We start from the raw sequence: 11,357 nt of genomic DNA on the forward strand, positions 1-11,357 counted from the left end.
CTCTAAATAAATTAAGATAATTTAAAGATAATACCTAACTTCGGCCAATCAAAATTCAAGGATTCAAAGTTCGACCAATCAAAAAACTTTCAATGAGTCATCATAATTTATCTCTAAATAAATTAAAATAATTTAAAGAGATTACATTCTAATCAAAGTTTCCCATCCAGCAGTATAAATAAGGGGCTCCTCTAAGACATTTTCATTCATTGAATGGCATTGGAAGATTGAAAGCATTTCAGAGATCGAGAAGAGTAGAAGATTTCTAAAGTGAAGAACAAGTGGCAACGACGTTTGTGATCAAGATCAAGCGCAACAGCAAAGTTCGTGAGCAAGCGACAACAAAGTTCGTGATTAAGATTAAGTGGAAACAAAGTTCGTAATCAAAGTCAAGTGATAGTGAAGTTCGTGATCTAGATATCAAGCGAAGTTCGTGATCAAGATTAAGTTGTGAAGACTCTTGAAACAAAGATATCAAGTGTTTATGATCAATATTAAGTCGTTAAGGTCCTTGCAACAACAAAGTTCATGATTAAGATCAAGCGGCAATGAATTTTCATAATCAAGGTCAAGCGACAGTGAAGTTCGTGATCTAGATATTAAGCGAAGTTCATGATCAAGATTAAGTTGTGAAGACTCTTGAAATGAAGATATCAAGTGTTTGTGATCAAGATTAAGTCGTTAAGAACCTAGAAATGAAGATCAAGCGAAGTTCATGGTCAAGATATCAAGTGTTTGTGATTAAGATCAAGTCGTTAAAACTTTGAAGCGAAGATATCAAGTGTTAGTAATCCAAATTAAGTCACCAAGATCTTTGAAGCAAAGTTCGTGATTAAGACTAAATCTGAGTTCGTGACCCTTGAAGATGAAGTGAAGAAATTAATCAGAAGAATTTTCAAAGATTATAACTCACATCATCAAAATTTATATTTGTCTTATAATTTTCAAGTCAAGAAATTTCGATGAAAAATTTGTGTGTACAAATTTTTTTGTATAACTTCACTTTATATCTTGATCATTTAGATTTCTATTTGACACTACTAAACACTAATATGGGTATTCCTTGTTCGTCAATTCCAGTTCCAAATAGCTATGGAATAGATTAGATTCTTGCTAGGATTTTGGCACATATGATAGAGAATTAAACCGATTTTATTGATCATTACATATAATTCAATTAAGATATTGTATGAAAGTATGATTTCTTCTATTCTCTTGTAAGAATTGAAGGCTTTTTGATTGGGTGAGTTCAAAGAAGTATTGTTTAGTCTGCCTTAGTTTTCCTTTCTTCATTTTTTTCCTTATATCAAAACATATTAATAACTCAATCAAAATTATCTCCAAGAACAAAATTTTGTTATGCTTAATATCTTTAATTTGATCTGTATCTGTTTTAATTCTGCCCTTTTTTCGAGTAGTTTTTTATTCGCAAATTGCCGGAGGCCTATGCTTTTTTGAATCCAATCGTAGATTTTATGCCAGTAATACCTCTTCTCTTTTTTCTCTTAGCCTTTGTTTGGCAAGTTGCTGTAGTTTTCGATGAGATCCTTAATACTGTCTTAGAAAAATTCATGATTTATTCAAGAAAAAGAAAATTCTAACAATTGAAAAGATCAGATAAGTCTTACAGTATGAACGAACCCTCAATTCAAAGATTGAAATTCTTGGATAGCCCTAATAAATCTGGATCACCCATTCTGACCCTTTTTCACCGAAGAACCCTATTTAGGGTCCGCCACAATATATAATTGTTGGTATGAAAGAATTTTTTTTGTAATGAAAGATTCAACCCTTATTACAAGTGAATTTCGGAAAATTCTTTTCGATTTCTAGAATTTCTAGAAATCGCTTTATTTCTTGGTGTCAAAATAGGATTATGTGGTATAAAAACGGAGAATCTATTCTCTTCTTTTTCCAAAAAAATGATCTTGGAGATTGTGTAATGCTTACTCTTAAACTTTTGTTTACACCGTAGTGATACTTTGTTTCTCTCTTCATCTTCGGATTCCTATCTAATGATCCGGGACGTAATCCTAGACGCGAAGAATAAAAAAAGGGGAGTTCCTTGCTTCATTTTTAGATCATGAACTTCGCTACTGCTTGATCTTGATCACAAACTTCGTTGCCGCTTGTTCTTCACTTCAAAAATCTTATACTCTTCTCGATCTCTAAAATGCTCTCAATCTTTAAATACTTCCGAATAAATGAAAATAGCTTGTAGGAGCCCCTTATTTATAATGCTAAGTAAGAGACTTTGATGAGAATGTAGTCTATTTGAATTATCTCTAAATTATTTTAATATATTTATAGATAAATTATGATGACTTATTAAAAGTCTTTTGATTAATCGAATTTTGTGTCCTTGAAGGTATTATCTTTAAATTATTTTAATTTATTTAGAGATAAATTAAATAATCAAATTTAATTTTTATCTCTAAATTAGCATAATTATTAGAGATAAATTAGATGACCAATAATTAAATTTTGATTGGTCAAAAATATGAATATTATCTCTAAATTATCTTGATTTATTTAAAAAAAATTATGACCAATAACTAAATTTTGAGTGATCAAAAATATGAATATTATCTCTAAATTATCTTGATTTATTTAGAGACAAATTATATGACCAATAATTAAATTTTAGTTGATCCAATTTAAATATTATCTTTAAATTATCTCAAGGGATAAATATATGACACATAAGTGAATTGGTTCAATCATGTGTTTTTGAAATAATTCAACCAAAATAATTAATTATTTTATAATTAATTACTTGGTTATGACATCATCAAGTCCACATGGTAGTATGTAATTGGCTCATAATTTTTCTCCTTCTATAGTTAAATTTCAAAGATTGGGATTAAAAGAATAATTAAGGTTAATTTATTTGTGGTTCGTGAAGGAAAAGAATAGTTAATTTTCTTTGTTAATTTTTTAATTCCAAAATCACAAGAAAATGAAAAAAAGAACAAGTAATATAAGAAAAAAAATGAAATTAAAAAAAATCTTAGAATTTTTTTGAATTATTTTTAATGAAAATGGTATTATCATGAAAAATTTTAAAAGAATATATACTTTTCACTTATCATCCTACCTATGTAATGTTGTTCAAAAAATTGGCAAAACTTATTTTAAATACTTTGTATAAATCAAAGTCCATTTTATGAGCAATCTAATATTCATCATTGGATATAGAATGACTTTTTTACATTTCATGACAAGCTATCATTATACATATATAAAAGGTTAATTAGCATGATGAAACTAAAGATGTATATACATTATATTCACTTTGTTGCTGTGAAATGTAATGATACTATTCTGACATCAAATGTTAATAAAAATTTACAAACTGCATTATATAGGAAAGTCTTTACTTGTTATAAATCTTGTTGCGCATATAACAATACAATCTAAAAATTGACTCAGTAACTTTTCAAGCCTAAACCACGTGGCCTTTAAAAGTTCAAATCCAAGTTACTAGTAACAACTTTTCAAACTTAAATCATGTGACCCTTAAAAAGTTTAAACTCAAATTACTAATAGTGATTAACTTGGATCATTATATATGTTTTAATAATCACATTCACATCTGATGTGAGATGGGGTATCACAATCTCATTTACTCAAATCTTTAATGTCCTCATTAAGGCCACAATCATATCTAATGTGGGATGGGGAATCGCAATCCCATCTACTCAAAACCTTGATGTTGTCATTAAAGCCACACAACACATCACAATCACCATTAAGGCTCATTTTACAAGACAAAGATCTCATTAGCGTAGTGTGAAAGCTCACATCAGGTTGGTACATAGTCTGTTACCATTTAAAAAGACTCAAGTTCAAACATTGGACTAGCAACTTTTTATGTCTAAATCATGTAGCCTTCAAAAGCTTAAGTTTAAATTGTAATAGTAATGGATTTGTATTGTTATACAAGTCATAACAATCACATTTACATCTAATGTGTTGAGATATCACAGCGTAACGTGCGTATCTTATAGTTTAATTGTAAAATTGTAAGGTTACATACCTAAAACCATTCTATCGTAGTTTGATTATTTATTACATCATTTTAAAAAAATATTTTTAATTACATCATAATTTACATATTTCTTTATATACTTAATAAAACTTCAGCTTTAAACAATAAAAAAGTCAATTTAGCTTCCAAAAAGGTAAAAGAAAGTTTCTTTAAAATCTTATCAAATTCAATTTTCGCATTTCAAATTAGGTACGTAAATTATTTGGAAAACGAGACCAAACAAGTATCTGTACCTACTTATTGGGGAAAAAATTGAATAATGATCAAATTTACCACTCTATTATAGTAGTAATTTCATATTTACTACTTTTTTTATCAATGTTACCACTCTATCTATTTTTAATACAATTTCATAATTTGATTATTAAAAAGTTTAAATATTGTTAAGATGATGACATATAATTTGTTTAAAACAAAAATTAAATTAAGCAACAAAATCTAAAATAAGAAAATATGAAGAAAATTTTTTTATTTTTTCTATAAGAAATACTTTTTAAAATATAAATTTTAATTTTAATATTATATATAAATTGTTGTAGAAATATGTTTATACATCTAAAAAAAAGTAGAATAGTAAATTGTGAGTCCAATCTTTATCTAGACAAATAAATTGAAGTTTTTTGGTTAATGGTGCTAATCACATTTTTCCATTTTTTCCTCCAAAATTAAGACATTTGAATCAAAATATTTTTTTCTTTTTCTTTCCAAAATTATGACATTTGAATCAAAATATTATAGTAGTTTAGATTTTCATTTCATTCACTTTTCATAGTTTATATAGAGAGTTTTATGAGTTTTACAGTGTTTACTATTTAATTATTTTGGTTTTTTCAATTCAACAGTATAAAATACCAAATCAAATTAATTTTTTTTTATTTTTTATTTTGCATATTTAGTGACATAATAGAAATGTAGCTTGTCTTAAAAGGCAACAATAATAAAGTATTTTAAAAATAAAAGTATTTGACTTAATAATCACAATGATAGATATATGTTTTTCTCTCAATCAATTGGGTTTGAAATTGAAACCTTGTATAATTTGTTCTTGCCTAAGTTAGCCAAAAACAAGAAAAAAATTGTTTTTTCAATTGTAGAGAGAAGTTTTCTTCTTTTTATTTTTTTATAACATAAAATATTAAACTATATAATTAAAACCAACTCTTTTCTATCTCATAAATTTCACCAATCTTTTCTTATGGTAAAAAAATACCTTACAACAAGTGGCTTTGTATTCTTTTGTCTTTTTCTTAAGGTTACATTAGGAAATTACAATTATAGTCTAAAATTCTCACAATATACTATATATCACATATACATTTATGAAAAAATTACTAAACAAATAAAATAAATTAAATATAAAATTAGACTAAATTCACACACTTAAAAAAAAAAGAGTAAATTCACACAAACGTGAACTTGACATATAAAAATTTTAAGAGTTTCTTTTTGTCATTAGATAAGATTTCTTGATCAAGATTTTGTATTTTTCAATTCTTAATGCAAGAATTTTCAAAAGTTATGATCAACATGCAACGTTTAAATTTATTAGCTTTACAATTAATCTTATATTTTACAATGATAAAATCAAGTGATCAAAATTGCTTAAATATGTTTTTAAATAAGTATAAAAACCCCTTGACATGTTAAAATGAAATAGTTAAGTGTTTATGAAAGAAGAAAAGTTGAAACACTTTAAAATCTGATTTTTACATTGAAAGTATCGATAGTTATTCATTAAGTATGATACCATTAAATGAAATATCAATCCATTTGAAGCAGAAAATTAAAAGTCAAAGTGATGAACTTGAAGAATATCAATACACTTTAAACAAAATGTAAAATTCCCTAAGTTGAGTTGAAAGTATGGACATTGAGCTTGAAAATATCGATACATTTTAAACAGAATTTAAAATTTTTCAAGTTGAGCTGAAAGTATTGGTGTTTGATCCAAAAATATTGATACATTTTAAACAAAATGATTTTACCTAAAAACTATCAATACCTTTTCATGAGTTTTTAAATATATGCAGTAAAAGTATCGATACCTTTGTAAAGGGATGACATAATATCTAAAAAAACTTCTAAACTATTTAGGAAAATTTAAATAAGCTTTTATACTTTTATTGCGTTCAATTAGTCTCTTTTATTTTTATTTTAAACTAAATAAGCCTTTACAGTTCTACTTTAAGTAAAAAAAGACCTTATAACTAATAATTGATTTAATTAAAATATCATTTATCATTCTATTCTATGTGATACTAATGTGGCTTGTTAACATATTATAATTGATGATAATGTAATATGTTGATATATCATAATTGATGATGATGTTACGTGCTAATTTGATATGACAACACGACCATGTGGTAATTTTCACTACCCACATTAACACCATGTTAGTGCCATATAAATATAAGATGATAAGTGATATTTTGACTAATGGCAATTAGTTAATCGTTAGTCATAAAAGTTTATTTGATCCAAAATAAAAATATAAAAATTTGATTGAATGTGGTAAAAGAATAAAAGCTTATTTAAATTTTCTTAAATAGTTTAGGGGTTTATTTTATTAGTTTTAAAATGATTATAGCTTTGAAATGAAAAAAGTGATCAAAATTGCTTCAATGATCTTTGAACTTATTTGAGTGATCCTTGAACTTGTTTAAATGATTTTTAAAGTTGTTTAAATATAATTTGAATTTAATTTATTAATGCTAAAAACTTTCATACATTTGCTTTTGAAGTGCATAAGTGTTTTCTTATGAAAAATGATCAAAACTACTTGACGGATCTTTGATCTTATTTGAATAATTTTTGAAGTTGCTTGAATGAGTTTTTGAATTTGTTTGAATAGTTTTTAAACATTTTAAATAAGTTTTGAAATACCTAAGTGTTTTATGTGAAAAGTTTCAAAATTATTTGAATGATTTTTTAAATTGCTTTAATGATTTTTGAACTTCTTTGAATAGTTTTTAAAACTTGTTTAAATTATGTTTAAACCTCCCTTGTATTTGATTTTGAAATGTTCTAGTTTTAGACATCAATGTAGGTTCAAAAAGAAAAATTTTTTATATTTTAATCTATAAGTATCGATATATTTTAAATAGAATGGTTTTATAATTACCAAAGTTTAACTACTGGCCTAGCAACTTTTGGACCTAAACCACGTTTAGTTCATCAGTTGATGTATGATCTCCTTACTTTAACAGTGGGATTGGTGATGTAGCTTGTAGATTAGCGCTTCCACCTGCTTTGTTAGGGATGCGTAATGTGTTTCATGTTTCCTTGTTGAGGAAATATATTCCAGATTGTAGTCATGTGATAGAGTTAGCTCCTTTAAGACTTAAAGAAGATTTGTCTTATAATGAGCATCCTATATGTATTGTGGATAAGAAGGAGCAAGTTTTGATAAGGTGGACTATTCCTTATGTTAAAGTGCAGTGGAAAAATCACACAAAACTAGAAGCGACTTAAGATTTGGAAGAAAATATCAAAGAGAAGTATCTCTATCTTTTTGAGGTCCAAGGTAAGACTTTAAGAGACTAAACTCTTTTTAAGGAGGGGAGGACGTAATACCCCTCACATAAAATTTTTTTTTTTTGAATATAGAGTAGATATATTTTAGTTGGTGTCAAATTATGTTATCACATTTAAAAAAAATCAGTCAGTCTTACCTTATTGTATTTAAAAAGAATAATCAGTTAATCTTATTATGTTTTAAAATAAAAGTAATCAATTTTATCTTAACACATTTAAAAGAAAATGTAAAAAACTCACGTTAGTTTATTTCATCAGACTCAAATGATAAACAGTCAGAAAAGCTTAACATCAAGAAAGAAGAAAGACAGTAAAAAAGGAAAAAGCATTCAAGCAATTGCTGATAAAGGTATGTTTTGGAGTTGTATTTTCAGAGTTTGCGCACAAAAAACCCTGAATTATTTGTATTTCTTTAACTTTTATTCAAATTCAGCATTGTTCCAGTGACTTTCCAATGGCATGATGGGTACCAATGGGAATGTCTTGAAAAGATATTTTCAATGATTTTTGTAGCATATTGTTTGGTTTTGTGGTTTGGAAGACACGAATTTTTAAAATTAACTGAGAACATGGCTCTGATATCATTTGTAACGATCCAAGTCCAACCACTGACCTAACAGCTTTTTGGACCTAAATCACGTGACCTTAAAAGTTTAAACTCAAGTTGCTAGTAGTGATGGCCTTGAATTATTACATAAGTCTTAACAATTATATTCATATCTGATATAAAATGTGAGGTATCACAAGTTTTGCCCAAAATGTATTGGTACATTTCAAAATATATCGATATATTTAGTCTATAACTAGCTGTTACACACAAAAATGAAAGAAAAAATGATTATTTTCTTCATCAAACCTTCTCCAATGGCTCCAAAACTTCTCTTACTATAAAAAGAACTTTTCCAACACAATTACTAGGTTAGAAGAGGGAAGAAAGATATCGTTTAAATAAGAATAAAACCTTATGAAGAAAAAGAAGAAAAAAAGAGAGAAATTAAGCTAGAGCAAGCAAATTCAATACTTCCACCAAGCTTTTAAGCTTTTTTAAGCCACAATTCCTCTGTGCCTTCATTTCTATTTTTTGTAATTATTTTTATACTCATTGTACTTATTTAGCAAACCCCACCTTTGAGGTATCTTTGTTATTCAAAATTGTAAAAGAGAAAATTTTATGCCTTAGCCTTGAAAAGGTATTATGAAGATTATACTTGATCCATAAAAAGCATTGTATTGAGAGGTTATGCTTTATCTTTGAAAGGAATTGTAAAGGTTCTAGTTGAGCCTTAAAAAGTATTTTTCATAATCGATTTGAAATTTCTTAACGAGTTAAGGGAAAAGATGTAGGCAAGGAGGCGTAACCTTTATAAAAACATTGTGTCTTCTTTCTTTATTTTTCACTCCTTGAATTTACGCATTTACATTAAATAATTTATCAAATTTATTTTTAACTTGTTTATTTTTTAATTTAATATTCAAATTATTGTTGGCTCACTTTGATAGAAAAACAAATTTATGAAAATTATTTTTAACTTGACTTGATTGGAAGCTCGGAAAAATTTTACACTAGTGCATTTTGCCTTAAAAAAATTTGAAAATTTATTTTCAATTTGTTTGGTCATTATTTTGCTTAAATTACGTTTGGTATGTTTTAAAGTGAAAGCAAATTTGAGAGATTTGTTTTCAAACTTGCCTTCATAAAAAGTTTAAATTTATTGAAAAGAATTTTTAAAAATCCAATTTATCCCATTCTTAGATATTTTTCTCATTATAGAACTAACATTCCTAACATATCTAAATATTATTATGCCTAAAAGTATTAGTACTTACTGTTGGACACAAAATCCAAGCAACCAATTACCTTTTTTGGTATTAAATGCACTCTAACAAGTTCGACAAACTTCTCATCACATTTATGAAAAGAGAAGACTCTGAAAATATAAGATCAAGAAACATACAAGATTCAAGCATTAAGTACATCTTCACACTCTCTCTCTCTACCTTTTATTTTATAGTCTTCAAAGCATTATATTTATTGAGTTCAAATTCATTTACTTTTCATTATTTATTTCTCAAATTTTCTGTGTTATTTGAGTTTATCGACCTTAGAGAGGCATCTTATCTTGTACATCTTTATTTGTTACATTTTGAGAGAGGTTATGCCTTAACTATTAAAAAGTAGATGGTTGATTATATCTTAATTATTGAGAAGATAGAGAAATTAAACTTCTTTTTCATGCTCTCAAACTATTATTTTACTAAAGATCAAATTTTCACAAGAGTTTAGTGTGCTATAAAAGTTTCAAAATGGTTTCAAAGCTTGCAAATATTTTTTCTTTCAAAATTTGCAAAAAGTTTATAACTTTTCAATTCCTCTTCTTCGTGGTTTAGCCTTATTCCATTGCCATTTAAGCTAACAAATTCAAATTCTCATAAAAATTTTTAGTCGAAACATTTTTTCCTCTTTGTTTAAAAAATTTATTTTTAATAGCATTATACTTTCAAAAACTTATAAATTATTTAAAAAAAATTTAAATAATTTTTTATTATTTTATTATATTCAATTAAATTTTTTACTTTTATTTTAAATTAAATAGGCTCTTATAACTAACGATTGATTAACCACAATAAGTCCAAATGTGACTTATCATTTTATGTCAATGTTACACTAACATGAAGGGTGAAAAATGCCAAGTTACCATGTCATTATATCATATCAATATACCACGTTATTATTCATAGTGACATGTGAACGTGCCATGTTAGCACCATATAATATAAAAATGATAAATGATATTTTGACGAATGACAATTAATGCTTGTTTGGCCTAATTTTTTTTTAACTTATCTATCTCTTAAAAGTAAAAGTTAGGCCAAACATAAATTTTAAAAAGCTCTTAAAAAAATATTTTAAAAATTTTTTTTTAAAAAAAAGAGGTTTAGGAAAAGCTCCTCATAAGAGCTTTTTCTTCTTTTTTTTTAAAAATACAAAAAAAATTATTTTTATTTCAAAAATATCCTCACCTATTAAAAATAATTACAATATAACTCTTTCAAAAAAAGAAATACCTTTTATGATAATTTTAATCAAAATTATAACTTATAAAAAAAGAACTTATAAAAAAAAATTTACCAAACAATTTTCAACTTAATTTTAAAAGTTATTATTTTTTATAAGAGCTTGATAAGAGTTTTTAAACTAGAAAAAAGTTAAGTCAAACAGACTCTTAGTCAATTGTTTGTTATAAAGATTTATTTGATTTAAAATAAAAAAATAAAAATTTAATTAAATATAATAAAAAATAAAAATTTATTTAAAAAATTTTAAATAATTAAAAATTTACTGAAAACATTAAAGTGGATTAATCCACCAATTAGGAAAAGGTAGATTTAATTTTAAAGATGAAAAAAGTACCTTTCTTTTTCTAAAACGTTGAAATTTCAATTTTATTCTTAAGCCCCACCTCGACTAATGTATCTGGGTAGGCCGTCTGACACGCTTGGCTTGTTTTAAACTTGTATACAAGACTGAAAGAGTAATTTGGTCATTTCATTTAAATCCACGTCACTCCCCACAGTCCTTGTCTGTTTCCTCCAACATTTCTACACAAACAAAAGCGACATAATCCAAAACCCCAAATTTGCTCAAAAAAATTAAATTAAAAACAAATTCACGTAATCAGAAAAAGAAAGTACAGAAGAAGGAAAGAAAAATAGAAAATTCGCTCGCCTTTTCAAAATCAAAAACCCGATTCGTTTTTTTTTTTTTTCT

This window comes from Theobroma umbraticum, unplaced genomic scaffold (assembly GCF_002168275.2).
Source record: "Theobroma umbraticum cultivar Fairchild unplaced genomic scaffold, ASM216827v3 scaffold_20.0, whole genome shotgun sequence".
Lineage (NCBI taxonomy): Eukaryota > Viridiplantae > Streptophyta > Magnoliopsida > Malvales > Malvaceae > Theobroma > Theobroma umbraticum.